This window comes from Corvus moneduloides, chromosome 10 (genome assembly GCF_009650955.1).
Source record: "Corvus moneduloides isolate bCorMon1 chromosome 10, bCorMon1.pri, whole genome shotgun sequence".
NCBI lineage: Eukaryota > Metazoa > Chordata > Aves > Passeriformes > Corvidae > Corvus > Corvus moneduloides.
The window spans coordinates 21,670,234-21,694,779 of NC_045485.1; the positions used below are offsets into that span (position 1 = coordinate 21,670,234).

The following is a 24,546-nucleotide window of genomic DNA, read 5'->3' on the forward strand; positions in this document are numbered from 1 at the left end:
TGTAAGTTGCCTAGTTGCCTTCCTGAAGCTTTCTGCAGAGAACTGAGGCAAAATGCAGGCATCAGGGTTGTTCTACCCAGGTTGCTCTGCGTGTGTGTGCTCCCGCTGAATGGGTGCGACCGTCTAGATGGTGCAAGTGTTCATTCAGCAGGCATGTTTGCTCAAAGGCCTGTGTGCCAGGCTCCCTGCAGGAGCCGGCTCTGTGATGTTGGGAGGACAGGATATGTGCAAAACTCCAGCTCTGTGTGCTGTGCCCGAGCTCTGCTCCGGGCTCTGAGCCCATGCAGTGGGAACGCTCAGCTCTGGGAACTGAGCAGGCTGGGAGAGCCAGGAGGGCCCCAAGTTGGTAACGTTTTACTGCATGTTAACAGCACTGTTTTCAAAATAATAAATATGAACGTTTCCTATTTTGTCTCCTTATTTCCCTGTCAGCATCACCCTTCTGTGGCAAGAGGCACCCGAAAGGAAAACTTCTGCATATCAATGCACTGCCAATGGTAAGTACCTTTTTAACTGACTAAAGGTGGTGTGGTTCCTCTCTGCACACATACCATTAGCAGGCTTACACTGCAAATAGTATTTTTAAAATAACTACTTTTTAGTATTCAAGTGGATTATTTTCATTTTTTAAGCAACGTCTAGACCATTATGCTGTTTGACAAAAATATTACAATTGCACCTGGTTTTATCCTGTGGAAAGTAGGGCAGCATGTTAATTTTGAAGTGAGAAGTGTAACTTGACAGTAACATAGCTTATCCTGTTGGTAACTGGTGTTGCTTCCTCTTCTTGGCCAAGAGCCTGTTTGGGGTGAGCTGTAGCCAAGCCGAGTGTTCTGTTGCCCCCACTTGGATGCTCTCTGCAGTTTGTTTCAATTTTAGCAGCTTTTCCCAGAAAAAAACCAAAACCAACTCTGCATCGTCAGGTATATTTTGCTTCAGCCCATTTGTCAGTGTAAGACTAGTGAAGTTAAAATCTTAGCTTCTGCAGGAAAGGGCAATCTTCTTATTCCATCTCTGGAATGTTACTTGGTGTTACAGACTCTTACAAATTCACATTTTCAGGCTGTCCTTAGGGTTTGCTGGTGCTTTCTGATAGTTGTGCAGATGGAAAGCAGAGCTGAGGCCTGAAGGGAAGGACTGGAACTTACTGCTTCAGCTTTGAACAAATAACCTCTCTTTAGCAGTTTTGGTATCTTATGTTGTCACAGCTGAGGTGTACAGGAGTGGTACCTTCAGCGTTAGCCTTAAGCAATAAATGCATAAAGTGCCAGTGTGAGTTCTGTGTTTGAAGGATCTCTAGATCACTGTGCACAGTACAGAAGTTAAAGGGATAATATTTTGATCAGCTTGCTTTGAAAACTCAGTTTTGGATCTGAGAGATGTGCTGGTTTCCTTTGCTTTGCATGTGGACATGGATCTAAAGAATATATAAATCAATTACAGCTTTACTTATACCTTTGCAACTCCACTGCCTTTGCCCTGTGAGGAAAATGATGCTCCAAGAGAGTTTGCTCGGATGTAACTTCTTTACTTTGAGGTAGTAAGCAATTCTGTTCACTCCGAAAGACGTAATGGAGTGAAATGTAATATATTTGTCAAAAAGTAAAGCAAATATACCTCTGAAATCAGAAGATCTGCACCAAGTGTGTATGTTGTTTAATAGCCTGGTTTTTAGGCTCAGAGTTGATATGTGTAGAGTTTATATTGATTTGGGATGAATTTCAGCTGGTGGGAACAGATTTGTTGAGTGAGAAAGCATCGTGTTTACCTGGCCACTCAGACTGGTGTTTTAACTTCTCAGTCCCGAAAGGAGCAGTGCTCTCAGCCTTTTCTAGTATTGCTAAATCTTCATTGTTGTTGTTGACCTTTTTCCAGCAAAAAGCTATTCTGTTTTCTTTTTATTTTGTAGTGCTTGAGTGTTATTTTAGTTATGATTTAAGATACCGATCTGTATTACTGCTTCTCTTAAAAACATGACTCATTTTGTATTAACCTAGTCCATATACTTCATAAAATTTTAAAATACTGAGAGACTGTACTTGAAATGTTACTGCACTTTGTCCTAATTTTCCCCCTACAAATTATATTAGAAATTCAGAATTGCACAGTCTCAAGGGCATGGTAGTTGTTACAGTGATCATAAAACATACTCAACTGTTACTTGCAGTGAAGTGAAGGACTCCCCACTCTTTTCTTTGAGGACTGTTTTTGTGCTATAAGTTGTTATATTTTATTATTCAAGAGATTTCTAAACCATTACTCACCTCTAATTAACTTTGAAATAGTTTGAATGTAGATTTAAGAGACAAGCAGACACATTTTTCATCATCCCCAAAGTAATCGTAACTTAAACCTGTACAGTAAAAAAGGCTTTCATAGGTTTTTATTATGTTTTTCCCTTGGATGTGTGTAAACAAAGTGTGGGGCAGAGGTTGCTGAAAAAAAGCAGGTTGTGTACATCTCCCAAACAGGACTTGCTTTAACCATGGTTGCCCATGTTCAACACATATATTTGAATAAGAAATTTTCTGATTCCCTTGAGAAATGGTTGTAGCATTTTTGATAATTTTTTAATCTTGATTGCCAGTTCCATTTCTTAGTAGTAAAAAAAAAAAATAAAACAAATTACACATCCTCTTCTGTTGTTTTCTTAGATTTTCAATTTTCAAGGTAATTAAAAGAAGCTTATTTTTTGCATCATATTATGTTATGATATGCATACATATGTTATGTGTGTGTTAACTGATAAACCAAATTGGGTAAATAACATTTACTCCTTAAAAAATATTGCAGTTGTTGGCAATTTTTTTGAAAATACTTATATTGTGATATAGCATGGCTGTTATCAGTGGATATATAGTCTCCTTCCCATTCTTCCAGCCAAATTTAATGTTCCTCACAATGTCAAAGGAAAGATACAAAGGCTTAATGAAAAAGGCATGTTAAGCGCAGGAGAGTAAGTGTATAATGCTACTTGTTCTCGTATTTTGAAGGTTCCTTTAGAGGCTGATAACTGGGTACTTAATTTGTGGTCACAAGAATTAATGAATGTGTCGTAAATAAAAATTTAAAGTCTTGGATCTTTGCTCTAAGCAAAAGATGACATCAGGATTTCAACAAGGGCTTTAGGAGATAAATTTTCTTGTTATATGATGGAACAGGTAGCTTACCCAAGAGAGATTTTTCCATCATACCTTGCAAGGGGTTTTTTGTGAGTTTTGGAAGCAGACCAGTTTGCCTTTCTGTCTTCTGCAAGTCATTGAAGCAGGTTTGTGTGTGTACACATAAAAACATGTGGGAATATAGGTGTGTGCTTATCTGTGCGTGTATTTATACACACATATAGGTGAATTTAGAAGTGTGGTATGGACTGTGCAAAACCCAGGAACTTACAGAAAGGTGGGAGCTACCAGTTTGTGACTCTGCTATGACAGCTTGCTGGGATGGTTTTAATTTTACAGCAGTAACCAGAAAGGGCTGTGAAGGACTCAAACTAGCAGGGCAATGTGGTGGCCTTCTTAGAGGCATCCTGGAAAACACTGTGTCCAGGTTCTGAGCTCCATCCTTTACTGCATGGATAGTTTGACAGAGATCGACACCCTGATCAGTACAAGAGGTCTCATGCAGAAGAGAATAGAGGATGTTATTGGTTATTACAAGCTGGCACAGGCAAAGTCAGGATAGGCAGTGAGCACAAAATTACCTAGTCCCCAGGAAAGCGGTGTCATCAACAGCTAAGGCATGTCCTCACAGTCTTAAGGGGAATACCAAGTAGATGATTTAAATCCATTCTTTCCAATGCTGCCTACTTTTAGGTGAACACATTATATTGTGTTTCGAGGGTTTAACACACCTATTGTGTGTTATGTCAACTGTTCCTGCATGTAAGACATGTTACAGAACAGCTCTGCAGGCACTGAGTCTCTTGGGCCAGGAAATTCCATGGGTGCAGCATTTCAGTGTAATTACCTACTCAGGGGATTTAGCTCAGAAACAGCAGGAGGGCTTGGAAGAGCTGAGGAGAATGAATAAGTCACTCCAAAGTGAAGGGGCTGGAAGATGTCTGCAAAAATTTCCACAAGACTGCAGCAAGTTGTTTTTAATTTGAATACCTTCGTGGTGCCTTCAAGTAGTTGTGTGACCTTACCGCTCCTTAGAAGACAGGTGAATGAATAAATGCATATAACTATTAGCCCGTGCTTCCCCAGCAGCTAAACCCATCCAAACACTGATCTGCCAGGCTATTATGTTAAACTGCTTTCTTGCAAAGGAAGACAAACAAGGGAGGGGGCAGGAGCTGCACAGTTGGATTTGGTATGGAAGCCTTGTCTGTGCTGGCACCTGCCAAGGACAGCTGGAGGTCTGTGCCGCTAGCTCCAAGATTTTTGCGCTGGAATTGCAAAATTGGCTTTGTTTCAAGAGGAGCTGAATGGCATCTCTCAACTATAGGTATATAAAATGAGTATCTGCAGATGAGCAGCTCTTTGTAAGGTGGTAGAGCTGAAGGTCGGTTGTCATTATACTGAGAACAGGGACCCTTGCATTCCAGAGTTTATGAAACTTGACAGTACTAAAGATGTTGCCCTCAAGAGCCTAGAATAATTGATTCAAAATAAAGAACCCTGCAAGACTAAGGCCCTTATTCTATGAAATACAAATGCATGTGCGTTCATGTAACTTTGAGTGTAGGAGTAGTTCTTTTGCGATATAAATAAGGAGCACTTGCATGTATAAAGCTAACCAAGCCTGAAAGCACTTTGAACAGTAGAGCCTAAAAGTGCTCATGAAATTTATTGTTGAGTCTGTTGGTTGTACAGTTTATGGAGTGCAGCCTTAAAAGAAAAAAAAAAAAAAAAATTATTTCTAGCAGGTTCTGAAATAGTCTAAAATAACTGACAACATGAAATTTTGGACTGTTTTGCTCCTTTTGAAATCAGTGGATGCTGTTATCAATGAAGGAAGGTGAAGTGCAGTGTATTTTGTGTGATAATTTTTTGTGGCTAAACAATTCTATTTCAAAACGTTCATACATCAGTTCTATTTACTGGACCAGCATGAATTAGCTAATCTAGTGGTTTATGTGTGGAAGGCAAAATACTAATAATAATGTGATACAAAAGAAAAGTTCCATCGTGCGGTAGGGTGCAAACTGTGATAAGCATTAAAAATTCTATGTACACCATTCAGAGTCGTTTTTGGAAGGGTTTTTGAATTTTCTGTTTCTTGACAGAAAGCAAGTTAAACACACTAGCAAGATCCCTTTCTGATTCAGAGGGGAAACACCTCTTTTCTCCTTTTTCTGCCATTAAAGTTCACCACTGAATGAATCAACTGAAACGGAAATGAACGTCCTTTAAAAAAAGTCAAGCGTTGGCTCTGTTTTAAAGTACCATTTGTCAGAGAACTTTCTCTGTTTCTTCTGTTTCTCTACTGTTTCTCCAAGCGTTTTACAGTTCAGAAATAAGCTTTGACTAAGAATTCTCGGCAGAATCATAAATATGTAATTATCTAAGCAGCCGGGATATTTAGCCCCTGGCAGGTGCCCAGTGCAGTGCAAGAGCAAAGGGAACTGGGCCAGTATCTCAAGCTAGAGGAACATCATCTAAAACAGAGTGAGGACCATTGCTGTTCCTTATCTACTTCCATTCCTAGGTTTTAAATCTTAAATGTACCTGAAAAGAGGCTGTTTCTGCTGCCATGGGCTATCTTCTCTTACAGCTGGTTTACTCTGGATTTTTCGTTGTTGTCTTCCTCTGCTTCATCTCCCCTGCCTTAGGTTTTTTTCTGTCTTTATTGCTTTATACTGGTGTTGGTGCAATAGATAATAGTAGTGCAGTTAGCATTAGATTATATCTTAGTTGATCAACATGCCATCTGCTTTAGAGGAGAGGGAGATTTTGTGTTTCTGCTCTGGGTTCACTGCCATATGCCCGTGGTGAAGTCGTATAACCTGAAATGAGCCTTTTCCTGCTCTATTATAGGAAAGAATTAGAAATACAGTGTAAAATCTTCTTGACATTGACAAAGTTTGTTGCATAGTTAAAAAACTAAACTGGCTTTTGGGTGTATATGAAGTAGGATGTTGTAGAGAAAACCCAAGGACAAGCTCTTTTGTGTCCCAGCACATGAGTGTGTTGCCATCTGCAGAAGAGCAAGGCTGATGTCACAGGAGACTGTGTTAATGTGTCACTTGTATCACCAGGCCTTGATCCTGGTTTCCTTCTTATCAACAGAAAGTTGATGTTAGTTCAAGTTAACAAAAGTAAAAGCTGCCCTTAGTTTCAGCAGTGCTGATGCTGGGAGGTAATGAATATTGCTGCAGAACAACAGGAAGTCTGTAGGCTGTGTGGAATGACACTGCTGATGCTGACTTTTATTTACTCAGGTGAAACAGAGACCTGCTGGCCTTCAAAAACCAGGACCCTGTGTGGCCATCAGCATGGATGGCAGGGCTAAAAGCCTGTATTTGCATTCCAAGCCTTTAGTTCACCCAGTGAATAGAAACAAAAACTGTAGTCAGTGGGTTAGTGCACCCATATTTGTAAATAAAGGTCATGTGTGGTGTTCTTATTGTAATTTAGTGAACAAATATAAGAAACTATTCAAGACAAGGGATTTGAATCCCATACTGAGCATACGTATGTAGGATCGGCATCCATGAATTTAATATTCACACAAATGGAGGGTATTGATGTCAAATGTGAGCCATAATTGGAATCTTTGACCTCATTAATGATATTCATGAAATCTTCCCCTTTCACTTAATTTCTTTGGGCTGTGGATGGACCATATTTTATTACTGTCTACACGTGTTTTAAAAATGTTTTATCGTATGTTCAGGTGTTTAACAGCTGTGCAAAAAATAGGTAAGTCCAGTAGCATAAGTTAAATTTAAGTCCATCATAACAATGTAAAGGAGAGGACTTGAATAAAGTAATGAACTGGGCATGTGGTATGACTCTTGGCAATGGTTCTGTGCAGGGCAAGGAGCTGGACTCAATGACCCTTGTGGGTGTCTTCCAACTCAGCTGATTCTGTGGTTCTGTGAAACTGGCAAATGAGCTTTTATAAAATCAGCCATTTCACTGTCTTGTAATGTGTTTTCTCTTTTAGCTCAGTTGACATTTTTTATGAGAACAGCCATGCACTTCTGGTAAAGAGCATACAGTAAGCCAAATAACATATATGTGATGGGCTATGAAGAAGTGATTTTAAGTGTGTGCTTACTGATGAGAATCCAGAATAGAGTCACTGGTGGTTAAAATGAACAGAGGGCAGATCAACCATCAGAGCAGTCTTTTTTCATGAATAAAAGAAACAAATTTAAAACTATCAGGTACATAACACACAAATTAAGGGGGAAAATAGATGGTCAAAGGTTAAAGAGGGAATGAAAACACAAGTTTTATGGTCACAAGATCAAATGAGGCATTAGTTAATTTTCCTTTTTTTGGTGCAGTTCAGCAGGAGTTCAAGTAATTCAACCGAGTGATTGAACTGGAACAGGAAAGAGTGCCAGAAAAACTGGTTGCTAATAACATAAACAGAAAAAATAATCAAATGAAGTTAAGACTAGATATCAGCATTTCACATTAAAATGCATTTGAAAAGACCGGATTCCATCCTAGTTCATGGAACCTGATTTACATAGAAAACAAATTTGTAACAACTATTTTTTCAACAGCTGATAAATTATTCTACTAATAAGCTGTCAGAATGGATTTAACCAAGAAGTGGCTGAGGCTCAGATGGTGTTTTCTGAAGACTGACCATCTGGCAAATGAGCAGTAACATGAGTAGTAGGTAAGGGAAAGGGTATTGGAACTGTGTAAGGAGGTGACTTAATTATGTAAATAGCAAATGGAAACCACATTAGGGATGCTGGGCTTTTGCTCTCAATAGGAGATAAAATACAACTTAATATTTCCTACCATTGATACCCCAAGGTGATGTGCTGCTCTTCAGGCAAGATCATTGCTGCCTTTTCTTGTACACATTTCATACTTCTTACGATAAGCAAGCAACTGGTATGTGTTTGAGTTTGTGACTGTGAATGCAGCTTAGAATAGACTGTTGGCATACCTTTCCACTGGCCTAATTCCTGGCTTCTTTTATATTTAACTTTTTCTAAAAACAAAATCCTTTTCTGCTGAACCGTTCAATTTTGGTTATTATTAAGATTTTTCCTATGCTGCTGCAGTTAACAAGGTTCTTGTTTTAAAGTCCTCCCCAGTTGGTGAGCAGACTCTTCCTTGTCCCAGTTCTTGGCTCAGACTGTGGTGAATAGGCTGTTGTGGAGCAAAGTTGCTTTCAATGACCCATCCAGTTTTGTTTTAACATCCTTTTTGCTGAAGCTGACAGAAGTTTCTCAGCAGATTGGCCTCCTCATTGCTTACAGGAACAGCTGTTGCCTTTTTGTTTTGGTTTGGTGGCTTGTTTTTTTTTTTTTTTTTGGGGGGGGGGTTTTTAATTCACACATCTCCATGGTGGTCCACGTATTTCAGGTGAATTTCCTTTTCATCATAGCGCAAACTAAATAAACAGATTTTTGTCTTTTAAAATGCCCATGTCAAGGCAGTTGCAGGGATTATCCTGTTGAGTTTGACTTGCATTTGGACTGTTCCTGTTAAAGCTTATAATTTTCTTCAGACTGCTTCTCAGTTTGTCCACAGTTGGATGTGCACTGTAGCATATTTGGAAGAGGAATGCATGTTATATGTAATCCTCTGAAATGTCTTAGTCCTAACATCCAAGTGTCTGGGGTTCATGGGAGTTGGGTCATGAGGGAACTGAGAACCTGGGGCAAAAACTGTAGCCTGGGATAAAACAGTGTAATGATCAGGAACATTATAGTTCAGCAAATCCAGCAGCACACAAGCAAGTCCTGGACTCATTTTTTGTCTGATTTGGAAGACAATTTAATCCGTTATGTAAATCTTTAAATTTATGCTTTGAAAAAGGAGTGTTATGTGCGCAAATTCTAAATCATTCCAAAAAGAACTCGTGGCATCTATACATAGCAAACCTATGGGAAAAAATAGTCATTTTTAGGGTTCCTGAGGTTCTGTTGTTACCCCAAGATAGATGTGGGACGCTTTGCAAGTACATGAGTGGAGAAACATCAGGAAAGGCAAAGCTTGAGCAGAGTGTTACTAGAAGTGCCAAGTTACAGCTGTGGTGAGTGACATCAACTTAAAAAGATGTCAGCTATGCAGGACTCATAAGTTAGGAACCTCTGTGCTTGCTTTTGAAGAAAAGGCCTTGCAGCTTAAGTGAAGTCAATTGTTCCACATATTTTTGTGACTTGTAACTCATCTGGCGAAAAATCCGCAGTGGTTTGTAGGCACGGCGCTCTGTGTTGGGAAAGGAGCTTGGGGATCCCAGGAGGAGGTCTGGGTCACAGAGTAACACCCTTCCTTCCTACCTTATTATCTTGCCCTGGCAGCAGGGCATTTGTGTTCTTGCTATATCCACAGGAATCTTCGATTGGAAAATTAATATATGTCAGAGAAGTTATGTATTTAAAGTAAATCCAGCCTTGCCACATGCATCTCTCTGGCTATACCCATGAGAATTGCCAAGAGGTCAACTGAAAAATTGCCTAGAGGTCAGCTGAAAGGGCCTTTTTGGGAAGTGGGCTAATTCACAGCCCTCCCTTGGACAGCTTATGGGAGCTGAGTAGCACTTAGGACAATTTGGAAGATGATGCTGTGTCTCATTTCCACAAGCAGCTCTCTGCACACTGTCAGGGTTGAGAAACGACAGTGCAATCTTACCACGTGCGCGGGTTTAGGGGGTTTGAAGAGCAGTTTTGTGGCTACCTCAAGTTTAAATTCAGTGTGATACACAGCGCCTCTGCCAGCATATGTCGAAATCCTGTGATAAGAGTGCTATAATTAGTAAGCTTAGTTGAAGAATTGGGTGAAGGAAACACTTGCATTCCTTAAGTATAGAGGATTTGTCAAAAAGCAAAGCATTCCCTGACTTGCTATGAATTCCTAGGAGGATTTCATGATACATATCTTCGGTTAAATGAAAAGGAATATACTGAAAGGGGGAGGGGGACGATTGTTTCTGTTATAATGTGTGAATGCCATAAAATCCTCCTAAATGCAGCATTTTGAAGAAGGGGTTTTGCTGCTTTTTCCTTTTCTCATTCCATCTTACAGGAGGATTGTAGGATCTGTAAAGTGTGGACTTCACTGTAGGAAATGCATCTATTTATCACTTCAAACCAAATCTAAGAGAGCTGTATGGATTGTTTTAGTAACACCTAGCAAAAAAATAATTTGTTTTGGGAACCTTAAATCTACTAAATATTTGCTGAGTGAAGAAAGAATCATAGCCAGGCAGAAGTGCATGTGTAACGTTTTGCCTCACACTAGGATAATGGCAGCAAATTTCTAGAGCTTCAGCTGTTTAATAAGGCATTCCCTAACTCAGCCCAACAGCCAGAGCCAAGAAAAGAAAAAGTGCCTGTTCCTGTGATGCTTTTACCTTCCCTCTCTCAGCCTGTTCCTGCAAAACACTTCCCTGCTTGCTCAGCTCTGGTCTAGCTCAGTGCCTGTATTTCTGCTGGGCTCACTGGGGCTGAGCAAGGACCTGGATGTAGGAGGCTGGTTGCTATATGGTTAGAAAATAAGAGAAATCCCATGCTCTCACTACTAGCTCTATACAGATTGTTTCTTCCAGACACAGTTAGACTTGTTACATAGCTCTTTATCTAGCTCTTTTTCTAAAATAAACCAAGGACTAGCATTTAGTCCTCCTTCAGTGCTACAAATATTTCATTCCACTGGCCAGAGAAGAAGTTACTGAATTTAGATAAAGGTGACAATATTCAACATTGTATTTATCCTAACTCAGTAACAACTGGCACTTGCAGGGATGTTTAGAAAAGCTGTGTTACATCTCAGCACTTGCATTATCATTGAAGACTCTTCAGTTTATTTTGTCTCATACAGAAGAGGAATCTTTTTAATGGGTGTGCTAGGAGGACAGACTTGGCGGCAGCAGCAATGCTGGCTCTCTGGAGGACCTTGCTCCATAAGAGAGAGCAGCAGATGGTCTAAGGGAATATATATTCAAACAAAGCAACAAAAGTCCTGGACAGGAGACTTTGTTGTTGATGTTTGATGTTGTTTATTGACCTTGTCTGGTGAGATTATGATCTCTTCAGCACAGGAACGAAGTCCTACGTGTTTATGCAACCTTAGCACAATGGGGGCCCCATCTTAAAAAGGGATGTTTTGGATGATGCTGTTATTCAAATAAATGGTGGTAATAATAATGTTCATTATGTCTGGTTTTAATTGTTGTGAAGGTACCTTGAGCAAAGAGAGACGTGCCTGAAGCAGAACAGCAACATTTTAAGTGAAATGAGTAAAGTCCCCATGATCCCTTGCATGTGTTGCTTTTTAATTGTCTGTGTATTTTGTAGATGTTTTTGTACCACTCTGTTTTATCCAAGTGTGTATAAAACCACATCAGAGATTTTACAAGGATTAGTATCAGTGCATTTTGTGATTTATACTCAGTAGTAAAGATGATGACTGCCAGAGGTTTTTTGGTTTTATATAATCCTGGCTTTTCAGCCTTGTAATTCACTTGCTGCCTGTTTTGCAGTGCAGAGCAGCGATAAAAACTTTGCACATAGACTTGTTTGACTTTTCCTTCTCTACAAGTCATGGAATCACAGCTGAGGGGGTGGCCACCCCTCCTCTGCATGGTACCTGCTCGTTTTCCTCCCAGGCACTGATTTCTGGTAGCCTTGTTTTGTTGTTTTGGTTTTTTTTTTTCCTCAGGTTTCAGTATTACAGATGGAATGGAAGGACAGTGTAAATAGAGATGAATTTGGTTACGTATGGCTGTGCTGTGAAAAATGCAGGTCCTTTGTGTCTAGAAAATGGGTCATGTTTTAATTGCATTGTCAAGGGTAGTTAATGCTTAAACAGTTTGCTTCTCAATATAAAAGGGAATAAAAATGGATCTGCTATTAACTTTTCCTGGCATGCCTAAGATTATAATATATATGTATAAACCCAAAGTACAGCAGGTCTAGAAAGCCCTACAGACTTTTAACTACTTGCAAGTGCTCTCAGTTTTCTTCGTGACAAAATGAGCTATTTTTGTTTTTCAATACTATATCTTGTGGTATATCTACAGTGAGCCTCTTCTCATCCAAGTGCTGCTATGCTGAACAGACAGACCAGTTCTCCTCACCTGAGGCAGAAAATAACATTTTTGGTATACTTTGAGTAGCTTTTCCAGCAGATTAAGGAGCTGAAGTTCAAGTCCATGCTCAGTTGACAGTGCTGCCTCATCCTTGTGCCTTGGACTGCCTTCCATACCCTGTACCTCACGTTTGCTCTTGGTGTTATCCAGAGGTTGTGTTCATGAATAACCCTGTCTGCTTTTCTTGCTGTGGTGCACAGGGTCACTGGAGTTCACTCTTTTCTTAACTGCAATTCAGGTGAAGAGCACGATGGCAAAGGATTTATTGTTCCTGTGGTTACATAATGGGATAGTCAGTGACAATAATTTCAGTTAATTAGGTTAAATTCAGCAGAAAGGCAGCTTCTGTGGCATCTTGGAGGGAGAATCCTCTTACCAGGAGATCCACCTTAGGCTGACCATGGAGTCTGTGTTCTGCCTGGTGGAAGCTCATTCCCTCAGCACTGTCAGGGAACCCGTGGGATATCTAAGAGCAGTCCGAGAACACACTGCTTACAAATGGGTGTTCATCTCTCAGCAGTAGGGGTAAAGTGTCCATTGTTTGCTTGATTATTTTTTTTTTCTGTGATTTGAAGAAGCTTTTGGTGTGGATTTTTTGAGTGATCTGTATGAGGCAGGACTTACTAGAAAACCACTCATCTTCATCTCCTTAACATACCCAAACCTCTAAATTCTATCCCTATTTCTATTAAAGAGTAATTAAACCATAAAAAAATCATGTCAAATGTCCTTCCCTCTGTAAAGCCAGTTTTGCCTAGGGTAAGCGTAGCCAAAAAAAAAAAAAAAGGAAAATAATGTTTTCCTACTGCTAATAGTGTTTGCAACTTTTAACATGAGCATTAGAGGTAAAATGATTTGGAATAGGAGAAACAGAAGATATGAACTAGGTCTTGACTTGGTGCTGGTTTTATATAAAGCAGGTGGTGCGAGAGTGGTCGTGGTGTTACAGCTACAGAGGCAAAATTGCTTATTGATTGCTGGGCTCCAGTTTTTATTCGTAACTGTAAGACATGTGAATTCCTACAGCTGTTGCTTGAGTGAAATTTGCTGATAATGGAGACTTTCACTTAGCAGGTCAAGCCCACTCTAATCCTGAACATTTTTAAATGTCTCCTTAAGGTTTAAATATTTTTAGTATATTTAAAGAAAAAGCCCATCAGGGGATGGATGAAACTACATTCACCTTTTCTTTCTTACCTTCTTTTTGAGTACCTTGTAGCTTTTTTGCTTACAAGTGTGGCAGTTATTAGAAAAAATAGAGTGTACAATGGATAAAAAATAGCCCACATGATGAAAGTGGCTTTGGATCCCAGCTAGCTCTGTATTTGTTTCTTGCAGATTTTGTTTCATTTTCCTGATTTTCTTCCTCTAGTTTTTAAATAGTTATAGTGTTAAAGTGAATTTTAAGATAAAAAGAAAATTTAGGAATTGGAAAACCATAGACAATCCTGTTCCCAGACAGCAAGTGATGATCTTAATAACTCAGGATTCTCTTCCCTCCCCTTGGATTTAAAGATGAATTGGCAACGTGCAATATTAGTTACAGCTACAATTGATTTCTTTGTACAAGCACTTTGGTATGCATAAATACATGAGAAATTAAACAGCTGGCACAGGTCTCCTGGTTTTGTGTAAATCTTAAGGCTAGGAGGATGCATTTTTTTATTTTAGTCAAGATTCAAAGACCTAGCTGTAGAAGGAAGTTCTGTAAATGGCATTATTAGGAGTGTGCTTCTGCAAGCTGATGGGAAGTGGTGATTTTATACAAAGAGGAAAGCTGAACAGCAATGATTTTTGTGTTTCTCTTCAAGTCTGTCTTTCAAACATTTCTGAGTATTCCAAATTATTCTGCTGTACAACTACAACTGTAAAAATATATTATTATCCACTGAAACATGAGCACAGGTCACCTCTTATTGAGGGGGTGGTGTTCCCTAGTCTTAAGTGTGTTTCAAGAGCTGTTTCTATGTAATTCTGCCTCCATTTCTGTTTTCTCTCCATGGCAGGCGTACCTGAAACAATGAGTCCTGCTTCTCTCTCAGCAGAAGGCTTGAGGCAGTTTAGTGTGTGTTGGCAGGGTTTCTCCTGCCAGCTTTCCATCTTCACTGAGCATCCTCTGCAGGATGCTCTTTTTTTCTGCTCTTCTGCAGATAGTGTCAGGCATCTGGAGAGAGAAAGGGAGCAGAACTGTTTTCAGGGCAGATCACAAAACCTAAACTGGAAGAAGATTTAGTGAAATAGGCGATATTCTTTAAAAATGTATCTCTCTTCTTCCAAAGTCCCCAACGCAGTCTGGTTTGCCAGAGGAGTCCTCAGTTGCATCATTTACAAAAGCTGCAGGGAGGATGTGTTCCATGGTGATTGTGCTTTCCTTGGTTTTGCCATGATGGAAGAGCAGGAGAGGCTGTGTCAGTAGTAGCCACGTGTGAAGTCTGTCCTTCCTCTCGGTGAGCTGGTGGTCACTGGGGTTGGGGCTGCACCGGTGTGCTTTTCTGCAGGGTATCTTATGAAGGTGCAGCCACCCCTCCCCACTGATGGATAAGATGTATTGTTGAGGGGTTTCTCCATTTTGTGGGTGACTCTTGCAAGTCTAGAGATGGAGTAGTACCTTGTACTGCATCTCATGGTGCACTGCTTTTGGTACCAGCAATCAAAGCTAGTCTTTCTCTGGGAAATAATAAAATCAGGTCTAGGAATTTCTTATTGCCATCTCCTGGACACTCACTCCTCCCAGCATCACTATGTCCAGCATCCCACCGAACTTCATCCCAGTGTATTACTTAACTCTATTTATTTTTATTGGTTTTTTGGGTTTTTTTAAAATTTTCTTTTGCATAGATTTCTAGATGGAAAAATGTTTGCACCAGCTTATGTGATATAATAAAGACTATTAAAATCCAACATGGCTTTTGTACGTATAGTTGCCTATAATGAAAGTTAGGTATCAGTTTGGGAAGGCACACAATAGGAGTATTGTAACTTAGCAGTGGCTGACATGTCGCTCAAAACTCAAAGTAGGTTGTACTATAAATATAGTCTCTTGTTTTGCAATTGACATTTTGCTAGTGGGTGGCTAATTTGAAAGGAAATAGACCAGTGATCTAATATTAATAACTAATTAATAGTTATGTGGATATTTTAAGTCTATTTTTCTGCTTATTTATAGGCATATATTATTCATCTGCGCTGTGTATCCTTCTTTTCGTGTATGTTTAATTCTGAAACTTTTGCTTCAGTAGCACTCAGGCTTTGCAATCAAAAGCTTGCTAGCAAAGTCGGTGTGTTCTTCAAACCCACTTTTTAAGGATGACAATTTCAAAGTAATAACACTTCAGCTACTGAGGGAAGTCTCCCTCTTGAAGCAAGGCCTAAGAGGAAAGCCAGTGATGCATTGTCTACATCTCACCTGCATTTGTGAGTCCTAAATCAGCATCACTCCTGTATGTTTTCCTGCGTGTAAAGTAGAATGTAGGGCAGTTTTTAGGCCTCCACTGAAAGTGCGTAGCTCATAGACAAACTGGAGAGGAGTAAAATAAGAAGGAGCATCTAACAAGCAGCTTGGTCCTTTGGGATCAGAATAAAACATGCATTCAAGCGCTTGTTGCTTCTCACAGCATATGTGTTACTTTACCAAAGAGATGTGATGTTCTTGTTTGCTCTGATGGGACAAACTTCAACATAGGTTTTTTGTCTCTTCTACCTATTCCCCCTGCCTCCTGCCTTCTCTCTCGCACTCACATTAATCTGTAAATTAATAAGCATGTGTGATACTTGTCCTTTTAATGAATTCTTAATTGAATTGATAATAAGGCAGGAAGACTGTGTGAGAGACTGATTGTACTTTGTGTATGCTCGATATGTTTAGATCTGTTTTGTCACATATCCAAACATTTTTTAATGTATTCCACCAAACTCCACAGAGCAGTGCTGCGATATCTGGGCCCTGACTGCTAGCTGTGGACTTTGTGTGTTGTCTTTGCAGCTCATCCCTCTTGTGTGAATAACTTTGCTGTGAGTGCTCGACTCACAGGGAACAAAAATTGTTTCCCACTGTCTCCAGAGTTTGCATTACTCATTTAGCTATGGTCCTAGGAGGTTTAAGCCGTGCCCTAGAAAGTGTTTCCTGTTGTTGGATTAAAACCTGCTGCAGGAGGTTTTAATTGCCTGTGGAACTCTCCTGTTAGTGGAAGCACCCGCAGTCCCTTCGACCAGTTGCTGCATCATCTGCATTAAGGTGGTCTCAGCATTTGCTGCAGGTGCGAGGAAAAGCCCATGTTAGCACCAAATGTCTAACAACAAGCAGATACAGCATTCTGCCTTTTAATACCTGGCTCTGCAGAGGGTGGGGATTGCAGCTGTTGGCTTGTTGCAGGGCATGGCATTGATGATAGAGGAAACATAGTGTGAGGCTTTAAGCGTTCACAGCCAAATTGGCTGTGCTTTTCCAAAAGTGCTGAGCTCTTTTGTGTTTGGTCTCTCCAAAGCTGTGTCTCTGTATTTCAGCACAGTTCATAGTGTCATCATTGTGAAACAAACAGTTGTGGATAGACAGACTCCCTGAAGCAAGCTTCCTCCTTCCGTTTTCTTACAGATATCCAGAGACTGCAATTTCAAAGTGCTTTTGTTTGTTTGTTGGGTTTTTTTTTTTTTTTTTTGAGGGGGATTCTTTTTCCTGTCTCTTATGTACTTTGCTGTGCAGAGGGCAGCTCTGGGCTGCCAATCTGAGAACCAATCCCAAAAATCTTGTGTCACTGATGCAGGGATCTTGCTGGGGATGTTGGTGTTTCAGGCATCGCTTGGGATCCAGGCCATTTCAAGAAGGGCTTGAGGTTGTTGTCCATTGATAAAATGCAGTTGGCAGTGTTTGTCCAGGTCAGAGGACAGAGCTGACACCACCAATGCCCTCACCTGTGCTAGTGCTGAGGGTTGTGTGTGGGGGCAAATAGTGAGGCACGTGATGTTTGAGTTCTCCAATTTCTCTAATTTCAGAGTCAGTCTGAGGCATGTTGGAAGTGACTGTCAGGGGGTTGTTTTGAAGTTTTTGTACCTCTGTATTTTTCTGACTCTTTTTGTGTGACAGTACGTGTTTATATTTTCAGTTCCTTGTGACTCAGGGAATCTTTTCTCTATGTATATGCTTATTGCAGGCAGTATTTAACATAGTCCTGTTGATTCTCATGTAATAATGAGAGCCCATCACAAGGTGCACTCTTAATCTGCCAAGATTTATAGACATTTTTTGATTCTCTAGCAATAAAAAAAACCCAAAAAGCTCTTAATGCTTTAAAAATTTGCAGAAATTCTCTTGTATTTCAAGGGTTAACAGGTGGTGTTGGGTTGTAGGTTAGACTTGATGATCTCAGAGGACTTTTCCAACCTAAATGATTCTGTGGCAACTTCAGTGTTTTCTCTCTGTAAAAAGCACATCTGCATCTGGGCAATCCTGCTTGCCCTTGTAATATTTACTTGCTTATCTTTTGTATTAAAAATAGTAAACCATGTTCGTCAAATAATATAACAGGTCACAGCACTTTAAGCATCTTGAAAATTACCTTTATGTCAGTCCTGGTGGAGCACTGGAAGTGTCTGTCAGACACTGGGAATATGAAGCAATGGTTCCTGTGCAAGGTTCTTGTGTCTTGAGCTGCTGCTGATCCACCAATAAATTCAAGGAACTTCACATTTGCCCTGTGAAGGGTTGTGAGCAGGAGCAACAGACAGTTGATGTGTTGGAAGTAAACAAGTAAAGTTCATGAGTGACTCTCACACATACGTGAGTTGGAAGCATGGACTTTTTTAATGGCTGGGATCCTTCTTTGGTTCAGATGGGTAGCCTAGAGATACGGTCTTCCATCAGAATGGATTGTTGACTGTTTTTGTTTGAGTTTGTCTTACATTCCATAAGTATCTCACTAGTGCTGCTTTGGTGTTCATAGGTTTTGAGGTGGTGTTTTCCTAGACGAAAACACAACTTTCTGAGTAGCACTACAAACAAGTGCCTTTTGCAAACATTCCCCCCCCCCCCCCCCCCCGGCCCCCCATATTATTAAAGGCCCATTGAGTCTGAAAATTAAGTAATGTAGCTTCCCACAAACATGCATATTTTTCAGTGTAATTGGAAGATGTTTTGGATTACTGTCTTTAGGCCTGTGGAGCCAAGAACCCAATTATAGGCATGGTTAGAACGCGACCGTGTGCGTTAGTCAGATTTATAACAAGATTCCAATAATGCAAAATTGCTGCACGACAAATTAGTTTGTATAGATTTTGACAGTTGTTGCCTTTAATAAACTAAATTATTAAGCAATACACAGCTGCAACGCTTGCGAAATTGAAGAAAAATAGACTCATTTCCCTGTCAAAATCTTTTCCACAGAGCAGGACCACGGGCGTGCGTAAGTCTGGTTTGAGTTGTTCCATTGACTTTGTGAATCCATCTGTCCCAAGATGATTTTCTCTGTGAATAGATGAGAGACAGGTTACAAGAGCTACATTTAAGACTTTGTCAGGCACCTTCTTTTTACTGTTAGTGCTGACAGATGCAGTTGCAATCATTTGGGCTGACACTTATTAAGCTAAGATTTGGGGGGTTAATTGTAATTTATGGATAAATGGTGACTAGATTAATGCTGCTTGTTTATTTTCACTACAAACCTGAGCCAAGAATTTACAGTCCCCTGGCAGAGTGCAAGAGCCATTGGTGTGGTAACTCCATCTACCAACTGAATTGGATCTCTGAAATCCAAGGACCTGTCATTCCCTGGAGTAAAGTGTTACAACACTATAAAATAAAGCAAAATTTACTAAATTCTAGCAATCAGGCTATTCAATCAGTAGCTTTTTTACACTTTCCTGTCCTGAGCTATGTTCCAGCTGCAGATTTGAGAACCACTGTGGCTGCCAAGTGACATTTGTATCTAGAATGGCAAAGACTCTATTTTAGTGATATGGACTTTAATTAGATATGACATAATTATGATACAACCTGCTTTTGGTCCAATTTAAGACCAAGTTCCACTATTTTTTACATGCATTTCCAAGCAAATTAAAGCCCAGTTTGAGATATGTGCTCCATCCCAGCTACTTGATATCTATTCAAAAGGAGCTGAGATTCCAGTAGTCCATGGTCACTGCCCTGCAGTTTGGAGCTTTCCTTTTCACAGTCCAAGAGCAGCAAGGGCAGACCTTATTTCTGAGTGTCCTTGGCTGCTGTCGCTTGAGGTGTTTCAGCTCTTGCACTTTTCTCCTGGGAGAACATGATGGCACTGACTTAATGGGGGTAAATTGAAAGATGAAGGCTGCTCATTTTCTGTGCGTGGTGAGGGTGAATCTCTGGTCATGAATTCAGAGGCAGGCACAAAGTACAGAGCAGCCTTCTGCTGTTGGAGTGCTGACAGTGATGATGGTTGATGGCATAAAATAAAGCTGCTAGAGATTGTGTAGAATGGCAAGGGAGAAAAGAAAAAAAGAAAAATGTATTTATTTACCAAATTCTAATACAGTAAAATGGAGGATTTTCAGGAAGGAGAATGATGACCAACTTTACAGTGCTTTTGAGTGGCTTACATTTTGAAGGGTCGTTTTTTTGGAAAAAGAGCTGCAAGTTCCAGACATCACTTCTAATGAGTATGCAAAATAGTGGCTGGAGTATTTGCAACGCCAGTATGCATATGAAACAGTACTATTGGAGACAGCCTTTAAAAATTAAATATTGCTGCCTTCTAGTTTGGTAAAAATGATTCCTGTGTTTGATTTTTTTCAATAAGCCTACCCTTATAAAACTTAAATGTTTTAAGCCAAATAGTGTGAATTACGATCAGGCCAAAGAATTTGGAATATCTGTCGAATAGAAAGAATGAGAATTTCAGCATCTTGTTTCCAAAATAGTTGTACATACTTCTTGCTTTCTTCATGTGCCCTTGGCAGTCAGTCAAGACTTTTTGAGCACCATCAGTGTACTCTGAAAATATCCTCTGCACTTCATAAATCGTTAAGAGGATGAATTATGGAAATGACAGTGGATAAGGAAGAGAAGCAAAGACGCACATTCACTTGGGACATTGCCTTGAGGCTGGTGTCATTTGTTGGTTGGATGGTCTTTGAAATAGAGGCATTAGAGAGAATAAGTTGTAGCGAGCAGATCAAATATCTCATTTATAGTCATACTCTTCACACAGAAAGAAAACAACATCAAATATTATTAACAGGTGGTCTAGTGGGAAGACAGCAGTAAACAGTACTTCCTAAAAGTGGATAATTTCTCTCTCCCTGATGGGCCACATTCAATTTATAAAATGCACATCAGTATTTTTTATGACCACATAATTTACTTTTTTGTCTTGTTTTCCCTAACTACAGACAATTTAAAATCAAAACAAACAAAACCCCTAGTCAGCCATTAAAAAAGGTTACTTGTTTGTTAGTTGAAAAGCAACGTTTTTTTTTTTTTTTAAATTTAAAAATTGAGACTTAAGTCCCAATCTACTAGCAGTAGGGATTTCATTTAAAAGAAATGGAAGAGAAGAAAAATCAAAAAAGGTTGTGGAAAAAACCCCACCCTTGGAATAGGTAAACGGGCTCTGTGCTGATCAAGGAGCACGCTCTAGTGGTGGGTTAATCCAGCCTGGCCTTCTCGGGTGCCCATCCTCCACCTCCACTGATATTAATCAGCTTCTTCAAGAAAGTGACATTTTCACAGAATCTTTTTAAATTTACCATTTCTGTTGCTGTCCTGTGCCAAAACAAGTGCAATGTGTTTACGTGTGGCATCATCACTTGTATTGGTGGTAGTGAGATGAAATTCCTACTCTCTAATTAATTTTGCAGTGGGGAAGTATATGTCTATTTTTACAGATGGTTTTTAAATGCATAGATATTTTAAGCTGCAGAGGGAAAGATTTCATGCTCACGATGCACAAATTCTTATAGAGTGTGAGCATTTTAGTAACAGACACATTGTTAAGCTTGCCTGTTAACATCACGTAAAATGTTGGGTTCCTGAAATCCTGCACATTTTTGCACTGTTTTCTGTTCTTGTCCTCTCCCTGAGGCTGGTAAATCTCTTCAGTTCTTCCTCTCTCGTTCAACTTTTTTTTTTTTCTGTAATGGGACTTTAGCTTTACAGCTTGATTCTCTTCAGATTCCTGAAATACACGTAGATAGGCATCTTGTAAGAAAGAAAAATAAAATACTAAGTATGTAACTATGAAGCAATCCACAGCTGAAGAGTAGATATGGTAGGGAAATTATGCCCTGTGATTATAGGTGAGCACCCTGTGATGTGCTTCATTTCATCATATCACTTGGTAGGAATATAATTAAATGTGAAGTTTTTATCCTACATTCTTCACTGTATGTGAAGGGTTTTTTACTACAAATTCTATTCACATCACTAACATACATAAAAAACCCCAGACATATACTCTTTATGCAGTGTGTCTCTGCAGCACATGCAATAAATTTTACTCTTATTTATTAATTTGAAACAGATTAAAAATACATGGATTTTTAGAGGACCATTGGTCGTGTTACGAGCTGCAAGTGCCTGCAGAAGTAGCCGACTATCAGGATCCATCTGAAAAAATTGCTTTTGTTGCTTAGTCATTCTTAAAAGCCCTGTTAAGTTAGGCCATGCATTTAATTGTTGCTGTTCCCTCAGCCCTCTGCATGCCATGGCTAAGGTAACTGTGAACAGGTTTCTTGCTGTTGTAGAGAGGTTAATGCAATGGTGAATTTCTGGTGCTCAGTGTGTTTTGTGTTTTCTGTGTGTGCTCTGAAGGGTGCTGTGGAGAGGAAAGGAATTCCTCTTAAAGCAGGTTCTGTTGAGGGTGTGGTGGTTCTCTGCTCTCCTGTAGGGCCTCTGGGCTCTTTCTCTTGTTTGGCATCATTTTGGGGGTAATTTCAGTTATTTACTTGAGCAGAGTTTGTTGCAAATGAATGAAAAATCCTTAATGTAAACATAAAGTGTACAAGGTTCAAAGCATAAAAGTTGAAACTTACTGCTGTCTTGTTTGTTCACCCAGAAGGATCAACATCCCCTTTTAATGACCCTTTGCACTTAGAGTTAAAATTTTATAAGCTTGTTAAACTGTGTTTCTGATGATTTTTTCCCAAATTAAATTTTAGCAATGTAGTTGGCATATACAGTTAGGCTTGTAGAAATGATCAAAGCAGTATGTAATACCTTAGCAGAGAATTAAAATTACATTAATGGAGGGTCAGGACCTTTTCAGTTAGTTCTTGTGAATTACTGTCAGTGTGACAGGGAGGACCAGGACACTTTTCCAGTCCAAGGTGGTGGTACCATGGTTTTCGACACTACTGTCCATTTGGCTGTCAGAGGCTTTTCAGAAGGAAAAGAGGAGAAGTTTACTTGATTCTCTTGGGAATTGAAACATGGAAAATGATTACTGACCAAAATACCCTGTGGTTCCTCAATCAAAAGAGGAAAAAACATTTTCAAGTCTTACTGAGCTTAGCAACAGGCTAAATAGCAGAGAGTTTCTTAGACGTCAGTGGTTGCTTTTAGGATGATGGAAAGTCTGAAATGCTAAGTCCTGTTTAAGGCATGTGTTGCTTTCCTTGGTTTTAATCCTAGTATTAAGGAGGTGCTTGGGAAGTTTTAGTGTTATTTGTAATGTATTTTGTCAGCCTTTGTAGCTGGAGTTTAGTACTTAGAAAATTGTTTGCTGTTTTCCAGATCCTCTTCCACAGGGCAGAGTTATCTGTTTTACTATTGAGTGTATCCTGCTTCAAACAGCTTTTTTTTGATATGTGGATTCTTTTCCTGTGGTGCCCAGACAGTGTTCCTGTGCTTCTGCCTACAAATCTTCTCCTTAATCCCTTAGTTTACATAAGATCACTTTCTAATGATTTAATCTGTAATGAATATTGGTGGTAGGGATCACCATGGTACACAAATACAGAATCAGTAATTATTCTGATCACAGGTGTGCAATGTATTTCTAGGGACTGTTTAAATTTTGAAGTTGCCTGTAGAAATTAACTTCATGAGGGTATTTTAAGGATTGTTCATATAACACACTCTTTATAATTTGTTGATGTGAAATTCTGCTCCAAAATGGTCACTTTTGAAAACACTGGATTGTTTGATCATGGCCTTGTGTTTCCTGGTTTTCATCTTGCTATTGAATCATTTTAGTATGCATTGGTTAACCCTGCAATATCTATTGCATCAGTATTTACCCCTTTGTAAACTTTAATCTGGAGTCTCATAAAGAACAGAAATTCCTTTGAAGCTAATATGCTATTCTGTGGTGGAGATTTGCTTTCAACTTAGAGTGAGAAGAGGATAGAGTTGAAACTGTGACTGTAATTCGCTTTTAAAATAAATTCCATGTAAATAATCAAGGTCTCTAATTTTTTATGTTTATTTTCTTAACTAAGCATATATTGTTATCAGTAGGAAACTGAATGTTGTTTTAATTCTTTCAGTAAAAAGACTGGTAGAAAAATAGCTTTTATCCTTTTTTCATCCTTTAAAATAAATATTGATAGAAACTATCATAATATGGTTTGTGTTACAGGTGGTGTAATACCAAGGGCTGTACTGCTGCCACATCACAATTTTGTGGGGTTTCAGAGAGTAGTTCTGGTAAGGACACTCAATGATTTATCTATTTATTTGTCATAAAAGTGGACTGTAGTTTGGTACAATTTAGTATTACGTGCATTTACAGTATTTGTTAGGTATCAGTTTCTGCAGTTCACTGAATCCATACATTAAGTGTTCTTTTATTCAGTGGTCTTTAACAGCTCCTTTTGGAGCTGTTAGTGTCTCATGTGTAAATCCATATTCATTTTGTTGAGAGTTATGGTATAACACATCAATTGACGGTATGGAAGTATTAATAAATAGACCTTTTGTTAAAACACATTGTAAAAACTATGTTGTCTCCTTGAAGTGTGGAGTCACTATTGCCTTGGTGTGTATCAGTTCTTAAAAAAGGGTGGAAAATTACTGAATTTTGATTATAGTGTGTTTTTTTCAAGTGCTAAAGTCTTGTCTTCCCAAAGGAAAACATGAGTGTGTGGTTCAGAGGGCAAATATCCAGACTGTGTGCTGTTATTATTGTCTTCTTAAATGTAATGTGCACTCATGATTTTGCAGTTGTTTCCTTTGAATGTATGTAACTGCAATCCTTCTATAATTTCTTTTGATTTTGGAAACTTTCCGTAAATATATTTTCTTATCTCTTCTCTATGGCTAGAGTTACAAGGGAGATGAGATTACCTATGCTTATTCTTAGAAAGGGAAAAGGGAAAATTCCTTGTGCACCAGGCCACCAGCAG

General features: G+C 39.3%; 1 protein-coding gene across 5 annotated transcripts in view; it reads left to right on the plus strand.

Annotated features, from left to right (window-relative positions):
• The window catches only part of TBL1XR1 (TBL1X receptor 1), a 109,736-nt gene that overhangs the window by 47,052 nt on the left and 38,138 nt on the right, over positions 1–24,546 (plus strand). For 4 of the 5 annotated variants that reach the window (XM_032119189.1, XM_032119192.1, XM_032119193.1 and 1 more), the window contains exons 2-3: positions 433–497; positions 23,781–23,848. The gene's annotated coding sequence lies outside the window, so the exon portion shown is untranslated. The remainder of the gene's footprint in view (positions 1–432; positions 498–23,780; positions 23,849–24,546) is intronic. The other variant, XM_032119191.1, reaches the window with a different exon arrangement.